Raw genomic sequence first — 17,108 nt, forward strand, 5'->3', positions numbered from 1 at the left:
GCCGGAGAAACAATCAGCACAACAACAAATCCATCTGCACCTGTCTATATTTAGTCCTTGTAACTATGTGCAATGTCATGCAAGAATCTCGTGTTTACTAGCTCTCTCAATTAAACCTAACCTGTGTCTGCAGGTCAACCAGCCTATGAACTGATGGAGACTGATCCAGACTGGACACCTTCCCGACATCTGGACACACATCAGTCACACCGACCAATGAGGCGCTCTGCAAGGCGACGTTGGTGGGAGCAGCTACAGAAAGAGTCACCACAAGCACCAGAGACGGGAGTCCACCGGGATGCAGAGACTGGAGAGATGCAGACCGAGGAGGGGACCGAGGAGCCTGGACAAAACAACCAGAGTGAGGATGAGACACCTGATGCTGAGGAAGACAACAGTCAGCTGGTCACAGAAGATGACACACACAGTCAGGATGCCACTCAGACTGACTGTGACCTCTGTGAGTTGTTGTTGTTGTGATGCGTGCGGAGGTCAAACTCCCAGCATTTACAAAAGGCTGCTGTCAGTCAGCAGCCAGAGATGTGGAGGAAACCAGGAGAATGGCACATTTGAGGATTCTTGTTGAAAGGGTCACTGGAAATACCTGTCAGGAATATAGAATCTTGTCAGGGGCCAAACCCAGACACAGGATTCTTCCATGTGAAGGAGAAGAAGTCACACTGCTGGATAAGATTGTCACTTTGTGCTGTGCCCTGACAAACCACCGCCCATCAGTAGTGTAGTGACCTGGACAGTGAGCAAAGACCGGATGTAATATATGTATGCACATATATATATATATATATATATATATATATATATATATATACATATATATATATATATATATATATGTATATGTATATGTATATATAAATATCAGTGGCGGACCGTGCATTTCACAGTAAGGCCTTCAGAACAGATCCGCCTGAACCAATCCACCTCTCAATAACTATTTTGTCTACAAAAAAAAATCTTATTATGCAGATATGCACATAAAGAGTTGTTGCACAGCAGATAGATACTTGTGCAGCCAGAATAAATGCCTTTGCTGAAGTGCACAATTCTCCTACTACATCTGTGCACATACAATGAGCATCAACAGCTTAATAAAACAGCAATATTATTTAGGAAAAGAGGAACATTTTACTCACCAAAATCCCGATTATTTGAAAACAAAATCCATCCTCCTTTCCTTCCTCAAAAAGAGTTCAACTGCTCTGTCATATAGATTATCCGTGCGTTTCAGTTCCATAAAGCCAGGGCTGAAAGTCCAGCTGCCCTGTGGGATTTCTGGCTTAAGTTTTATTTCTCTTCAGGTCTTCTTCTGCTTCTCCTTCTTCTTCTTTTTGAGGGAAGGAAAGGAGGACGGATTTTGTTAACAAATAATCGGGATTTTGGTGAGTAAAATCTTCCTCTTTTCCTAAATAATATTGCTGTTTTATTAAGTTGTTGATGCTTATTGTATGTGCACAGATGTAGTAGGAGACTTGTGCAAAGGCATTTATTCTGGCTGCACAAGTATCTATCTGCTGTGCAACAACTCTTTATATGCATATCTGCATAATAAGATTTTTTTATAGACATAAAATAGTTATTGAGAGGTGGATTGGTTCAGGCGGATCTGTTCTGAAGGCCTTACTGTGAAATGCACGGTCCGCCACTGATAAATATATATATGTGTGTGTGTGTGTGTGTGTGTGTGTGTGTGTGTATAGTATAGTATATATAGTATATATACTATACTATAGTAGTAATATAGTATATATAGTATAGTGTATGTATGTGTGTGTGTGTGTGTGTGTATACATATATATATATATATATGTGTGTGTGTGTGTATATATATATATATATATATATATATATATATATATATATATATATATATATATATATATATACATATATATATAGATATGGTGTCGTTAGACCAGTAAAAGCCCTGAAATTTTCTTTCTTTCTCAAAATTTGTGGAAGCGCATGTTTTTGTTTCTGACATACAATAATAAAGCTTGTCATTGACACTTTTGGAGTCTTTTTGAGTTATTGCTTTTTGTGAGTACATAAGTAACTACTGCTGGTTCTGATAATTAACTCTGCTCCTCATTAGTAATTACTTCTTGATAATTTAGTGAAGAGAAATGGTCAGTATGGGGAAAAGCACTGAAATGACAAGTGAGACATTTTCTTTTTTCTGGAATTTATTGTATTTCACACACTCAGCAGCAACACAGTGATATATGAAAAAACAACAGTAAGAACGATATGCGTGGCAGCTAACATCAATGGAGCACGTCATTGTCACATAATGTGTTGTGGTAAATGTGTCCGACATCAGTAAAACAACATTAGAGGAACAATGACTGCAGATCCACAGTCCCGGTCACCGGTGCACGCTGCAGACCAGCAGCTCACATGGAGCAGAACACGGACAGATCCGGCACCCAGACATTCCTGAAATGTCCGTGAGCTTCCAGAGATTTATAATGTTGGAACTGCTCACACGGGCAGGCGCTGACGCCGTGAGCCAAGTAGTTTGTGGATCCAGCGCCGAAGTCAGAGGCAGCAATGCGGCGTCGGAGCTCCAGTAGACTCCGAAATAGAAACGGACTTCCCCGCACACACCAGCAGCTAGCTTCCAGCTTCGAGCTTCTTCTGGAGAGATTCTCATTGGTGTGGACACCTGTCACTCAAACATGCCCGACCAATGGAGAAGCTCCGCCCACTGCGGGACGTTTGTGTCAAGATGATTCAAATGAAAAACATGCTTCAAAAAAGAGACTCCTAAAAAGAGGCTTCAAAAAAGAGGTTTCAAAAAAGATGCTTCAAAACTTTTTTCACTTTGATCGGAAAAAAGGTGTTTGAATGTCAAAACAAAGTCGAAACACTCCGAACATTTTTTTTTTTTTTTTTTTGCTTTGATTGAAAACATTTTTTTCGATTGAAGTTATATCTTTGATTGAATAATAAAGAAACAAATGTCCTACCCATAATATGGCTCAAATCCAAAAATAGGAGTTCAATCAAAAAATGTATTTTCAACCAAAAAAAAAAAAAAAAAATCTATCAAAGAAAAAACGTGTTTATATGCAATTTTTTGGGGTATCCAATTCTTTTGGGTTTGAACAAGTTTTTTCTTTGATTGAAAACGTTTTTTTTTTTTTTATTGAAGTGAAGTTTTTTCTGATTGAAAACATGTTTTGAGATTGGAGCAACTTTTTTTTCGATTGAAAAATAAAGAAACAAATTTACCTCCATAGAAACACAGCTTCTCTGCAATTCTGTCCTTTGAGGGACCTGTGCCTTTCCTCGTAAATGTTTCCAATAATGCTGAACACCCTCTCACTTGGCACAGAGGGAGGTGGAGGTACTACTGAGTACCACTGGAGTGGTGGAAGAGCAACAGTTGCCGCTTACTACTGAGTAAGCGGCAACTGTTGCTCTTCCACCACTCCAGTGGGTTCCCTTTTTTTTTTCTATCTACACTCATTTAGCCCTAACTAATCTTATTATATGACAAATTCCCATTCATTTGTTTTTAGGTAATTGTAAACCAAACTGATCCAATAAACTTTACATGATGAATATTCATTAGTGTAATAAAGTCTATTATTTTAAATGCATCATCACCGAGTGTATGTATTCAGTATTAATAAAGTCTAATTAATCTAAATGAATAATAATCAAAGTACATATTTAAAACACAAAGTATATTGTTTGAATTGTATAATAATCATGTTACCTATTCAAGTTATATTTTTTGTATATTTTTTGGAATTACATGTTATTTATTATAAAGTAATACATCAAATCTAATCAAAAGGCTTACTGTATGTAGTTATTTTCCATTCACCACAAACAATCCTAACGATGCAACAATCAGACCACCTTGTTGGTTCAGCAGATTTATTACTGTTGAATCCTCTCAATATCAAGACCATCAAGACCATCAAGACCAGGACCCTCCGCTCACAGGCTCCCTCAAGTACCGCTCCAGCTCTTCAAGGATCCCCTCAGGAGCCTTGTCTTGACTTGTCGAAAACAGCATGCTGTCCATACGCTGGGAGTCTGGGTCTCCTTCGCCCTTGGTTTTTTGGGATCTCCCTTGCCATTATCATCACTAGCAGTTTCTTCTAGCACTGTGTCTGCAGGTGTAGTCTCCACCTCTTCACTGAGCCAGGCTTTAGCTTTGGCCATTGTCTCTGGCGAGAAGGGTCGCTCCTTGTAGCGTGGATCGAGGAGACATGCCAGCACCACCTCTTTTGTCTCTCCAGCATGGTCTTCCTCAGTGTTTCAGTCCTCTGCTGCTTGGTCCTTCTGACTCCAGCAGACGCCTGAGCACTGCTACACAGTGTGATGCAGGAGGCAGAGGAATCTTCTTTACTCATTTCACGTTATTTCTTCCAGTGGTGTCAGTGTCTCCACCAGGTTGGCTGGAGACACTGACATACCAAAGGGCTATGGTCACAAGAGTAGGTTGTGACAACTCTGTTTTGCTCCAACATCCTGGCAAGCATATGAAGTATGGAATTCCACCTGGTTGGAACAGCCTGGATGATGGAATGCCGGTGGGAACACCAGTCTCCTCCTGAACGACAGACAGTCGTTGCTGTGCTACAACAGAGTGGTCAAAGTGCGAGGCTGTTCTCTTCATTTTGGCCTCTGGGAGGTGAGGCCTTCGTTGATCACCACCATTGATAACCACTGGTTTGACTGGTGTGGTGCACTTGAATTAACTATTGTTTCTGTTTTTGCTCATGATTGTCCATAGTTTTTTCTGTTTTGTTGGAACAAATTATTGGAAAAATGTTGAATACAGTACACTCAATCAATATTAAATGTGATTTTTTTTTCACTTTTCACATTGCTAGTAATAAAAGGTTAAGAAAGGTTATATGGGGATAATTATATAATCATGTAAGCACGTAATTGTAGTGAAATGATGTCCAGGAACCACATTTGGCATCCAATCTTGCACAAATCATACAGAGATTTATATTTGAATACACTCCAGAAGCTGCATCTCAGTTAGGAGCAATTTTGCTGTCGAGATGGCACGAAACATGTCATTCCATTTCCAGTTGTAGAAAATAAATAAGTAAATAAATAAATAAATAAAATGCGGGAAGTGACCGTCATGAGACAGGTTAGTTTTACCCTGCTGATGAGTTGTTGCAGTAGCAATCCTGTCTACGGATCTGCAGAATGGCATTTTAATTTATTTAGGTTAATAGTTATTAAAGTTGAAGAGTTACAAGAATGTTCTGAAATCTTCAGGGAGCCATTTGATGACATTTTACCCCCTAAAATAATTTTTGGACCAAAAATTACTTTACCCTATTTCATCAATCAATTCAAGGAGTCATTAAACCCAGTATCATTAAAATCTAAGATGGGCCACATTCCACACCTGCCTGATTTTCTCATTTCCTCATAAAGGTGCATTAAGGAGTTTTTCAACTTTAAAAATACCTATTTTCCACCATAAATATGTTACAAATATTCAATGATATGTTCAATGTCCCTGACATATTCATTGTAAGTACCGCTAACAGCACTAAATTGTCACTTGAAAGTCACAGTGCCGGTCCGGCACCAGAATTTTTTGGGGGAGAATTTGAGATGATGTGACGTAACGCGCCTCCCACTGGCCTGACTTGCTTAGGTTTCGTTTTGTCCGCCATTACTCCACCAGATGCTTAGCGAGCAACAGCTGAGCAGGATGAGGATGGAGCTTCCAGAAAGTAAGAACAGACCGGCTTCCAGCACTGCAGCTCCACACAGACCCACCAGGCAGGAGAACCTTAGAGGTTACTGCAGCGCTGCTAACAGAGCCAGGAAGGAGTTCCCCTCTTCCATGCACGTACATGGACGCAAGCCACAAGCATGAGTGTTTCACTAAGCTGCAGTGACGCCCAAGGCCGGCAGGGGGCGCTGTTTCATATAAAACATGCAAACTCCTTAATGCACCTTCAATATGAATAATTAACACACGTGTTGCCAAAACAAAACATCTGTGTGCAACCTGTACAGAACAGAACATATATTTTCATTGTTTACTTAAATCGTGGATGACGTCATTGTCATGCGCCTCTTTGTACTGTTTGTTGCATAAAAGAAAACTCAAGTGACTAAAGGTATCTGCGAACTCAATTGTTTGTATCACTAAAAATAGTAGAAGACACAACACAACCAATGTCCACTACTGAATCAAGTCAATCCAACAGGTTTGCAGAGGAGAAACAGGGTGGTGGAGCTCTAAACTGGATTACGGATGTGAAAGATACCTTCATCTATTTTTTCCTGACAGTTTCCGTGTATTTAGAATCTCTTTAAACCAAAACGTTTCAGCTCCTAAAGCTGGTGTTTGACCGATAGGACACTCTCGCCGAGGTGACTGCCGATTAAACAGTAACCCGGTAAAGAGGTGAATGACCTGATTCTCTATCAGTCTGAGCATTGTTTAAAGGCTCTGCGGCACATTGCAAGGAATACATTTCTGTTTTACACAACACTAAAAAGTGCAATTCAGTTCCAAAGACCAGCGTATGATGCTTGGTTTAATGGCACTTCAGTTCGATTATGACTCTGAACATAGCTTGTGTCGAGAGGAAAACATTGACAAACATGATGTGTGGACTCCTCCCAATGAACTTTAGCACACTGCTTTTCTCTAACTTCAGGCCACTGTGCTGACAAATGTTCTCTTCTTTCACCTCAACCACAACTCCTCACAAAGGTAAGTGTACTTTCAATTAATTTGAAGAACAAAAAACATGTTAGCGACATTGTGATGTGATAAAATGTGTCTTATGGTTGGATGTTACATTTTGATTAACGTGACAAGGATGCGAGCACAAGTGTTCAGTGCTATGTGTTCATACAACAAGATTTGAAAATGAGAATCAAAGAAGACAGATATGTTTGTCTCCAGCTGAAATAACACATTAAATAGAACCAAACACATGTAGCAGCTTCTTCTCAAACTGCATTAAGGCCACTGAGCATCACATGTGGAAAAAAACAGGTAAAACAAAAAATGTATTGATAGACATTAATAATCACATTGTGATGAAAAAGTTCCAGAGGAAATGATTAAATGTGGGCAGGAACACTAAAAATCCCATAAAGGCTTTCTGCGCACACTTTCAAAACTCTAAACTGAGGGTGTGATTTGGGTTTTTACTCTGAAAATATGATCCACAACATTATTTTTCATTATTTTCCAACATATATAGATATATAGGGTAGATATTATAATGACTTGGGTAGCATATTTACTTTCATTTGAATGAGAATGCATAGTTTTCATGAAAGAATAAAACAGAGTAGGCTTTAATGAAACAGAATGACAATAAAACTATGCATTTCTGTTCAAGTGAAAGTACATATGCTACCCAAGTCATATCACTGACTGAATTAGGACTTTCTGATTGACTTTCACACATATTTTAACATCAAAGCATCAAACATCAAATTAGCTATCTGGAGAAGATCACATCCAGGCAGGAGGAACTTTTGGACATCATTGTGTTCCAATCCACCAGCGCTGTTTCATCTTCAAATAAAAAACGATGCTCTGCATCTGCTAAAGCTTCTGTTGCTGTTATTATTATTATTATTATTATTATTATTATTATTATTATTATTATTATTGTTATTATTGTTTTGCTCTGTTCTTTTCAGATGTTTCGTTCCTGTATTGAGTTGTTGCTTCTTCTATCAGGTAAATATGTTCATTCAAAGGTTTTTGTCCAAATTTGTCCGTCTTTCCAACTGTAATTGTGGAAGTGTCTGCAGGAGGAGGTGCGTTCTTCATCCACAACACGGACCACGGCCTGTGTCTGGAGGACTCTGCTCATGGGATCCTGGTCACTCAGTGTAACCTTTACTCAGAATCACAACAGTGGATCTGGATCAACCAGGCCAAGCTGATGAGCGTGGCCTCATCCAGATGTTTGTGGGCCGGGACTGGACAGCCAGCCCGGTCCCTGTCCTGTGACCTCCAAGACACAGACGCCTCTGGGCTGATGTGGGACTGTGACAGGGACCGCCTGATCAGCAGGAACTCCTCCATGATGCTAGCAGTCATCGATCAGCATGCGACCCTCACGGCACACAAACCGTCCAGATGGAGGTCTCTGGATGAGGGGGACATCTGCCAGGGAAAGCTGAGTAAGACTCATTTTTTTCTGACCTTTTCTTGAGATAATTTCACTTTGGTTGAACACCTTTTAACCTAAAGAACACACTCAAATGTGTTCCTTTACTATATTTAACAGTACACATGCATGTTCTGACTGACTTTATTAAAACAATGCACATCTGCAACCCTATTTCAAGAAAGGTTCAAGCTTTTCTTACTGTTCAAGATAAGAAATAAGAAATAAAATAACGGACAAAAATAATGTCAAAATATTGCCTAAACTCTTTTTAGCTAAACTAAATACATGTTGTTGTTTTTTTTTTACTAATTTTGAAACACAATCTGCTGCACTGTGCTGCTGAGTATGAGAAATGTTGGACTGTAATCCACCATTTAGGTTGTAAACTATTGATTCTGAAGAAGTGTTTCTTACAATCTAAAAATCTCTTTTCAAACCTGTGTAAAAGAAGATGTGCTGAACATGTGATGGCAGTCGTATCATATGTTCGCTGTGTGCCTGCAGGACTGAGGAGAGCGTCTGAAGATACAAATGAATTTGAGTTTGAAGAAGAGCAAACGAGTGAGCCGGCAGCCATGAGCCAAGAGCAGAGAGAGTTCCTCCAGTGGTTCTATCGCACAGAGGACCGTAAGTCTGTCTAGAAAAACTGGTCTTCTAATGGAAATACAGCATGTTTTTTTGCCTTACTGTGAGCTGCTAATGACAGTAGTAGCTGTTTTGCCCATTTTTTTTTAACCCAAAGTTTCCAATTTTACTCGTATCTTCTCCACCATTATGAAAGTAATTTCATAAAAAATAACTCTTCAAAATGTGACTGGGACAGTTGGTCTGTTGCAGCCACCACCTGGAAGTTTGTCCTGCTGGGAGTGGCCTTCATCTGCCTTCTGATCGGGTTTCTCTTGCTCGGAATGGGATCTATGGCTAACAAGTATGACAGCAAATTTTCAAATAATGGTACTTTTATAATACTCCTGAGCAACATGGCTTCCTGTGTTTACTCCAACAGGAGCAGAAAAAAGATAGCGAAGTATAAGGCGGCAGCATCTCTAATTCAGAAAGGTGAAGGGGAGGAGCTGCGGGGCTTTTCTTCCACCTCAGCGCACAGCGAGCTGCAGGGTGACCACCCTTTCCCGACCGGCCGGGAGGTCAGCGGGCCCAAAGCAGGCGACATTGTGGTCACATGGAAGGATGGCAACACCTCCTGTCTGTATTCAGATCACACAGAGGAGGAGAAACAGGGTGGAAAGGAGGAGGAGATGGAGGACAAACAGAAACCAGAAGAACGGGAGCAGGACCAGGAGACTCCAGAGTGATCGGCTCCTGGAAAATGAACTGTGCTCAGTCTTTGACAAGTCAGATTTCGGTGAATCTGCATTCACAATGTTTGATATGATTGTCATCAGAATATGTTATGCACGTGATCGTCAATAAAGCCACTGTGCCTCTGAAGCTTAATCCACATGGATAGGCTTGTTTTACTTTAAAATAAATGTATGGAAAAGATCTGCATGCTTGTTCTTTCCTCTGGAATGTGAATGTCAGCTGACATCTAACAAAGCCCAGAACAGATGGCTGGGATTTAAAATGCCTCTGTCCTATAAATAAGCTTGCCAGCTTTTCTCACAGCATTTCCAGTTTCTAAGTGGACTGGATTGACGTCTTTGCTGCAGGCACGTGTTGTCCCACAGGCCCAATGCTTCACACCTCGTTTATGTCCCTTTCTGAATATAGACAGCACAGGCACACGTGGAGTTCACAACCTGGAAACTCCCAAAAACTGCCAGGCCTGAAAATCTGGCTTTGCATGCAATGGCAGACAGAACAAAATACTAAAATTTCAGCTTCCTTGGTTGAAAGGGAGGAAGTTTATCTCCTGATGACACTGGGGGCAAGCAGGGCCTGTGACCTTTACCCTCTCAAAGCCTTTGTGAGCAGTCCTGGAGGATCAAATCCAGGTTCAGATATTTCATTTTGGATTACATACATCAAATTTTATGCACCTGGTCTAAGAAAACCTGTGCTGTGAATTTCAGCTGTCTTATAGCTCAGAGGCCCGAGCGCTGTTCCAGACAAACTACTAACCAACATGAACGCCTCAAAGCCTGGCCGGGTTCAAAGTGTCCTTTCAAACTCCCTTCCTAAAATATCAATTTCTTGGGTTCAAAGGGAACATTTTATATCAGAAACTAGATTTGATCCTTCAGATCCTCCTAAAATTTCAGATTTGTAGGTTGAAAGGAAGCAACTTTATCCCCTGATGACACCGGGGGAAGCAGGGTCTGTGACCTTTACCCTCTCAGAGTTTTTGTTGTTGTTATTACATCGATACTTGATAGTCTTCAAAAATTTGAATTCTTCAGAAACAAAAGATTCTGTAATGTTTTGAAAATCAAACTGAAGTCTAATTTCAATGTAGAGAATTGTATTTGTTGTCAAATGTAAGTACAACTATTAAGTACAACAAAAAAATGTTGAAAAAAGGGTTTCAATTAGACTGGAGTTCAAACCTCATTTGAACTCCAATGGCTCACCTGAAGTGATTACTGAGTTGTGTGATGCTGTGAAACTTCCACAGAAGATGACTATATTGAAATGTAAAAGGTCATCCGGAAGTTAACGCCTTGATAGTAAAAGGACATGCTGCAGCAGATTATACAGCTAAACAAGCGGGGAGTTATCATGTATATAAAGATAAGGCAGATATATTCTTAAGAAGATAAGACAGATCCACAAAATATGATGGCTCTGTGTATTCTAACTATATTGACGACTGCTATTCAAAGGTAAGTTACATTCCCAGGGGCTGGTCAGACATACGCAATCACAGGTCACACCTCACAATGAATGTGGAGCGGTAAGCCTGGTCCATGCGTCCCCTGTCCCCGTGTCCGTGTCCTCTTTGGAGCGTCCGCTCTTTCTCTCATGCTATATTTTGGGCTCAGTGGTGCGTTACATCCTGATCCACGCATCCTCCAGAAGCTTTTCCGGCCCTCCAGACTATTTATCTGCTCTTTTATTACAGATTAAAATGAAGCTGATACATCGTCAGTCTATTATCATTCAGTATTAGAGTTTATTTAACCATTTTTTTCTGTTAGATACTTTCAATTCTGTCGGAAAATCTTTCCATCCCTCCAGAGTCTGCTCTCTCCGTCCACCAGTTTTTCACTCTCTGAGTGTCTCTGTAGGCGGAGCTACAGCCTGATGGCTTCACACAGTCACTTTTCAAAGTGAGTGTCCGTAGTGTTTTGTTTGCTGTGGCGCTCTGGCGCCACCTCTGCATACGCGCAAGGCCGTCACAAAGTTTGGGCTGCGCGCGGATCCTAGTGGACAGGAATTCATGACAACTTTTCCATCACAAGGACCTGTGATGGAAATTTTGGTGTAGCTGTCCTTGTATAGTGATACAACTTTAAAGTCCTGGGCAGACGCCCCCTGGCCTCCTCACACCAAGCAGACTTACAAAGGGGGTTTATTTCCTGTTTCCCTTGTCAAACATGTGTCTCCAAGGGGTGTCTGTGGTTTCTGTGCTATTCTTCTGGGATGCACCGTCAGCCACAGGGGGTTGAAGTGGGTTGGGTTGATGCAGTTTTTGTTCCTTTGTCACCTGATTAGTTAAAGCTATAGTGCGTAACTTCGGTCGCCCTCTAGTGGAATTCTGCGTTCTGACAACAATAAAGCGGCGCTTCCACATGACGTACGCCCCCTCCCGTCTTGTCGTGATGTAAAATGCGTAATTTCCTGCGCCGGTCGACAAACAAAGCAAGAATTATATAAACTGAAAAATCCCACGAGATGTTAGAGGAGCCGATCGGCTTAATCTGCATTTTGTCATGTCCACTAGTAGTGGCTTGAAAAAAAAAAGGACATTCATAAACATTTAAAGTTACACACTATTAAGTATGTGTCCCTTCCTGACTGCGGGCAGCCTCTAATGCTGCGTTCACACCGGACGCGTCGCGGGCGTCGTGAGCGGCGCTTTTCTATGCAAAGTCTGTGGTGGACGAGCGTCGTGGAGCGGCGGGCGGCGCGTCAGGAGCGTCGACTTTTCAAGCGTTTCGAGCGTCTCACGCACACGACGTGCATCCCCGGCGTCAGGAGTAAGGCTGGGCAATTTTATCGATTCTGTGATATAAATCGATATTTTTTTTTGCCAGAAAGTATCGATCTTTCAGCCGCAAGTATCGATAGATTAAGTCTCATTCAAATCCCGCTTGTTCCGTCCAGCACTCTGCTCGCTGCCCCCTCCCCCTGCTCCGTCTGCTTTGCAGGAAGAGCAATTAGGTCATCCAGCCACTGGTGTCGCTGTAGCACTTCTATCAAGTTACCCACAGAAGAAGAAAGAGCAAGAAGGATCGAGAAAATGGCAGAGAATTTAACTTCAGCGCCGCCGTGTCTTAAATCAGATGTGTGGGAGCACTTTGGTTTTAAAAATCAGAAAGAAAGTGTTGATTTGGACAAAAATTTTGCGGTTTGCAAGATAGATAGATAGATAGATAATACTTTATTGATCCCAAAGGGAAATTTAAAAGGCAGTCTGTGCTCACATTCACACTTAAAATGCATTCCAGGATTAAATAAGTAAAAATTATTAAAAACAATAGATTAGAAAATAAGGTGCTAAGGAGCTGAAAACACTGAAGAGCCTTAATCAGCATGGACATGGCCCCCCTCTCCGGCCTGAGATGGCAGAGTTGTACAGTCTGATGGCACGTGGTACAAAAGAGTTCTTTAGTCTGTTTGTAGAGCAGGTCAATGAGAGGAACCGAGTGCTCACTGAGCTCCTCTGTCGGGAGAACACTGAGTGCAGGGGGGGGCCTGGTTGGACAAGATGTTCTTTATTTTTGCCCAAGTCCTCTGTTCCACCACCTTCTCCAGAGTCCAGGCTCAGTCCAACGACAGAACCAGCTCTCCTGATGAGGCGGTCCAGCCTCTGAATGTCCTTCTTCCTGGCACTGCTCCCCCAGCACACGACGACATAGAACAACACACTGGACACAACGGACTGATAGAAAACCTGTAGCAGCTGTGAGCAGACTCTGAAGGAGGAGAGCCTCTGCAGGAAGTACATCCTGCTCTGCCCCTTTTTATTAACTGTGTCCATGTTCTGTGCCCAGTTCAGTTTGTGGTTCAGGTGGAGTCCCAGGTGCTTGTAAGAGGGCACCACCTCCACCTCTGCTCCGTTGATGGTGACAGGACGGGGGGAGGAGGGCACCCGGCGGAAGTCCAGCACCTCCTCCTTGGTCTTAGAGGTGTTCAGCTGGAGCATATTCCGCCTACACCAGCCCTCAAAGTCCTTAACCAGGGCTCTGTACTCCCCCTCCTCACCCCCCCTCACACATGCCACAACAGCAGTGTCATCGGAGAACTTCTGCACGTGGCGTGTGTCGGAGTTGTTCTGGAAGTCCGAGGTGTATAGGGTGAAGAGGAGGGGCGATCGCACTGTTCCCTGTGGCACTCCAATACTACAGGACTGAAATGTAGACTGTTGACCTCCCATCCTGACCAACTGTGGCCTGTTGTTTAAGTAGTCCATAATCCAGTTCACCAGGTGAGGGTCCACATCCATGTTGTTGAGCTTCTCCTGGAGCAGGCAGGGCTGGATTGTATTAAAGGCGCTCGAGAAATCAAAAAAGAGCAGCCTCACAGCACATCCACCCACGTCCAGGTAGGAGAGTGCATGGTGTAGGAGATAGAGCACCGCATCCTCCACTCCCACCTTCTCCTGGTAGGCAGACTGGAGTGGATCCCCCCTACCCTGTACCTGTGGTCACATGAGCTGCAGAACAAGCTGTGTCACACAAACGTCAAATACTCAGGAAATACAACGAACCTACGGGCGCAACTTAAACGTCACCAGTGAGTTAAATGTGTTCAAATGGCACGTTGTTACTTGAATTATAGGCTGTTTAAGAGTAACCAAGGTACTATGTTTACTAACTGGGTGGCTAGAGGGATACCCTCAGATGTTAAATGTGAAGTTAAAAAAAACTGTAAAAGAAACTGTTCAGAACAGGCCACTTGCTGCAATTTTCAATGTTCACTGGAATGCTGTTGCACTTTATTTACCTCACAAAGGCTTGCAAGCCACAGTTTGCACTGTTTCAATAAAAAGTAAATTTTCTCGCCATGTCTTTGATTCCCTTTGTGCAGCATTTGCAAGCTGCAGACTCTCTGCCGAGTCAGAGCCATATATTGTGTATTTGATGCATTCTTTTTTCAGTTCGGTTAAATCAATCCAAGTCAATAGAACAGTAACAAGATGTCACCAAAATCACACTTTCCCCTGAAAATCTTGCAGAAAATGATGTTAGTTTAACAAATCGTATCGAGTTGCATCAAATCGTATTGGATCATATCGTTGGCCAAAAATCGTGATATATATCATACCGTGAGCTGAATATCGTGTATCGTATCGTATCGTCAAATGAGTGTATCGCTACAGCCCTAGTCAGGAGCGTCGCTTTTTGAGAGTTGGGAAAACTGAACTTTCGACGCTCTGCCGCTGGGCGTCAACCAATCGGAGACGATCCCTCCGGTGCTACGTCACTACGAGTGATCCGAGCACCGATGCGGGCCAGCCAGTGTTGCTAACTTGACGACTTTCTCGCTAAATATGGCGACTTTCCAAAGCATCTTGGCGACTTTTTTTTGTCAAAAGCGACTAGCGACAAATCTGGCGACCTTTTCTGGTGCTCTGGAGACGTGACAGGACGTCTCGTTGCTGTCGCCCATGAGCAGCGGGTGCTGCGTGAGCCCCTCCCCCGTCCCAAAGCACTCACAAGCGGTCAGTCTCAGCAGCGCCCCCTGCTGCAGGCAGAGCAGAGATCAGCAGACCAGTCAATAGCGACTTTTCCGACGACGACGCAGTCTAGCTTTATTTAACAAATAAAGCCAAGCCGCTCTCCTGATGCGATCCGCTATAGCTGGAAACAGAAATCAGCCTCCCGGCGCCGATAAACTGACGCGCGTCAAGAGCGTCGCGAGCTTTGTGACCACCTGGTGTCAAGCGTTGTGCTCGCAGTGTCATAAGCGTCAGCTTCGAGGCGTCCCAAGCGTCGACGACGCCCGCGACGCGTCTGGTGTGAACGCACCATAAGACATGGTCATGTAGGAAAGGGTGAAAATACTACATTGTACCTTGGAATTGCCGAACTCACACTAGGCACGTTTACATGCGCCCATATAATCAATCGGCTTATATGGCGGAGCGAATTGTAAATGCATCATGTAAACACCGAGTGGATCCGCTTCACTCGGAGTGGATTGTATTTCGGAGCCGATTGTACAAGGTGGTGTACACCAATCAACAATCCGCTCCATGTCTCAATATAAACGAGCCTGACAGCGGAGCGGATTAAACGGGATTATTTGTTCCGCCACGCGTTCCCTCGTACGTAGTGACGTGATGACGTGCGCAGTAAACGGGAATCAGCACAGTCAAAAACCAGCAGAAGAACGACGGTGGTTGAAAAACACTTTTTTAATATAAATCCCGAGAGAACAAACCCTGGAGAGGAGAGATGGAAGCAAACTGTGAAACAGTGAGTTGTATAAAGAGCTCCATAGCAGAATACGAGCGATCGCCGGCTGGTGTTATGGATTAACTGGTTCCCCTGTTAACGAATGACGGTGGAGGTCTGTGTAAACACACGCTGATTACAGCAGTTGTTAAAGTAAGACTCACTAAAGACTTGAAACGTATACACTCACTGTAACAGTCGATAGCCGACGTTCTCCAGAACGTCTACATGTTTCAGTCTGTTGGTCACAAGTTAACACAGGCACCAGTTAATTTGAAACATCGGCATGGAGCAGAGCTCACACCGAGACGTGGCGCTCGGCGGCGGCGCTCCGGCCAGGGAGCAGCGCTCCTTCAGCAGGTATCATGGAGATGTTGGGACATTATCTGAGGAGAGATCAGCAGATAAAACTCTCTGCTGGGTCTGAGGACTGCTGCTGCAGAGAGGAAGACTGGAAGGTCCTCGTGAGACTCTGTCCTTGTGTCACAGGATGCTGTATAATCTGCTTCACCAGGGTCCTTGTAAACGAGGATTTGTCCATGTATACACATGCGTTTAATCCGATTGTTTACAATCGGATTGAAAAAACACCATGTAAACTGGCCCACTGACTGAGGGCAGTGCTGGCTTCTCTTCTCATTGCAACTGGGATAAACAGAATCAAGGAGCTCATCGTTGGTGATTTGTCCACGCGGACATGTGAAGCATAGACGAGGCTATACAAACACACACACACTCACACAGATTACTGTGGGCAGCAGCCGGCAGGCACAAAGTGAAATTTCCTCTGGAATTTTGTATGTGCTATTATCATTACAGTTTTTTGAAACCAGGTTTTTTAATTGATAACTCAGGCACAGTGAAGGGGTGGAACGAGATAAACTTCCAGTTCTCCCACTCCATTTTTGCACATGAAAAAACAAACTAATTCTGATTGCCTCCTTGTTGTTGTTTTGTCTTTAAAATTTAAAAAAAAAAAAAAAAAATTTAATGCAGGTCCAGATCCGATTAAAAAAAAACAACTTTAAAAAGTAATTAAATTAATTTAAAATGTATTCATGAACAAATATACATATAATGCTTCTAATCCTGTTTAACAATCTTACAAATATGAGCTTGAATTTTCACAAATGTTGTTATCTTGGCGTATCTGACAGTGATCATTTGTTTTAAAATACTGTTAGTTTTGACTTAAACATTGGTGTAAACATTTTGTTCAGGGAGTTGAAGGTTTATTGAGCGCACAGAGCTATTCAACACACATCTTGCCTTTGCCAAAAGCACCCACACAGTGACAGTTTTGCCACAGGTGAGGCTCATGCCCATAAACTGCAGCTCAAACTGATGTGGAATCCTATACAACAGGGGTGGGGCATCCTGGTCCTCAAGGGCCGTGTTCTTACACAGTATGTGTTCT

The sequence above is a fragment of the Salarias fasciatus genome, chromosome 1, assembly GCF_902148845.1.
Source record: "Salarias fasciatus chromosome 1, fSalaFa1.1, whole genome shotgun sequence".
Classification (NCBI taxonomy): Eukaryota; Metazoa; Chordata; class Actinopteri; order Blenniiformes; family Blenniidae; genus Salarias; species Salarias fasciatus.